Source organism: Octopus bimaculoides, chromosome 6 (assembly GCF_001194135.2).
Source record: "Octopus bimaculoides isolate UCB-OBI-ISO-001 chromosome 6, ASM119413v2, whole genome shotgun sequence".
In the NCBI taxonomy this organism is placed as follows: Eukaryota; Metazoa; Mollusca; class Cephalopoda; order Octopoda; family Octopodidae; genus Octopus; species Octopus bimaculoides.
The window spans coordinates 9616283-9618111 of record NC_068986.1 but is presented as its reverse complement, the minus strand read 5'-3'; positions in this window follow the sequence as shown (position 1 = coordinate 9618111).

The window sequence follows — 1829 nt, the reverse complement described above, 5'->3', positions numbered from 1 at the left end:
TAACACTTTAAGGTTATTGCTTTTTTTTTTCAAAAAAAAAAAAAAAATTTATAAATATTCTTTGCATAAATATAAGATTGTAAGAAACCAGTTTATATCTGTGTACTAAGATCTGATAAAATGTCATCTTGTTTATTTGTTGTGAGAAAGACCATTAGTGAGTAATTAATTCAAAGAGAAATTAAAGAAAGCCAATTACAGATTATGATGATAGCCATACTGTCAATTAATCATAAGACATCAGTGAGAAAATGTATTGCTTTGATACTAATGTAACTGAATATGAAATACCAATTACGATTGTTGCAGTATTTCCCAATAACTTCACTTTATGTCTTTATCTCCAGAAAACTCAATTTTGATACAATCAACCAAACGACTGCAGTATTCTTGCCTTTTCCCTTCTTATCTAATTAGATATCATTTCTCTCGGTATCTTTCTTTTATCTTTTACTGGTTTCAGCTGGAGGCCGAGGCCATGCTGGGGCACAGCCTTCGTATCTACACTTTTTAACTTTTACTAGTTTCAGTATTTTAAATGCAACCATGCTGGTGCACTTGGCTTGAAGGGTTTTTCATCATCATCATCTTCACCCTGATATTTATTTTTTTTTTAAGATTGGAATTTATTCTATCAAACTCTTTTGCCAAACTGCTAAGTTATGGGGAGAGGGAAACGAACACATATACATGACAGGCTTCCAAAGTTTCTGTTTACCAAATTCACTCACAACACATAGGGGGACTTCATTATGACCAAAGTAGCATCAAAACTACAGCAGTGGCTCCCCAACTTTTTCAGGCTGCTGCCCCCTTGACACCTAGGCCACATTCCTACCGCCCCCCACCCCAACTAATCATCACAAACAGACCTCTTTCTGAAGCAAATTCAAAGCAACTGTATTTCACAAATAAACCTCGACCTAGCGAATCCACTATTTTGTTGTTTTTACATGAATTGCCACCCCATTATTGCCCCACTTTTCTTGAACACCCCCTTGGAACTTTCCACTGCACCCCCAGGGAGGCAATACTGTCCACTTTGAGAATCACTGGCCTACAGGAACCATACATACATATGTATGTAAATATAATTCCGTTCATGAAAAGAAATATAAATATAATCCTCTTCATGAATGGAACTTTTGAACTATAATCATGGAGCTCTAAACATTGGTTAAATGTCATGTTCTACATGTTGCACTTTACACACACATATACACACGGAAATATATATATAACATCATCATCATGATATATATATATATATATATATACACACACACACACACACATATAAATAAATGTATAAGTGTGTGTGTATATATATATATAAATATATTGCCAGAGCAGCTGTCTGGTTCCCGTGCTGGTGGCACATGAAAAGCACCATTTGAGTGTGATCATTACCTGCGTTACCTTACTGGCACTTGTGCCGGTGGCACGAAAGAACATTTGAGCAAGGTCGTTGCCAGCATTGCTGGACTGGCTCCTGTGCAGGTGGCACGTAAAAAACACCATTTTGAGCATGGCCGTTACTAGTACCGCCTGACTGGCCCTCGTACCGGTAGTATGTAAAAGCACCCACTACACTCTTGGAGTGGTCATCATTAGGAAGGGCATCCAGCTGTAGAAACTCTGCCAGATAAGATTGGAGCCTGGTGCAGCCATCTGGTTCGCCAGTCCTCAGTCAAATCGTCCAACCCATGCTAGCATGGAAAGTAGATGTTAAATGATGATGATGATATATAAATATAATTATATATATATAAATATGTGATATATATATATATATATATATATATATATATATATTTGTTTTGCAAGAT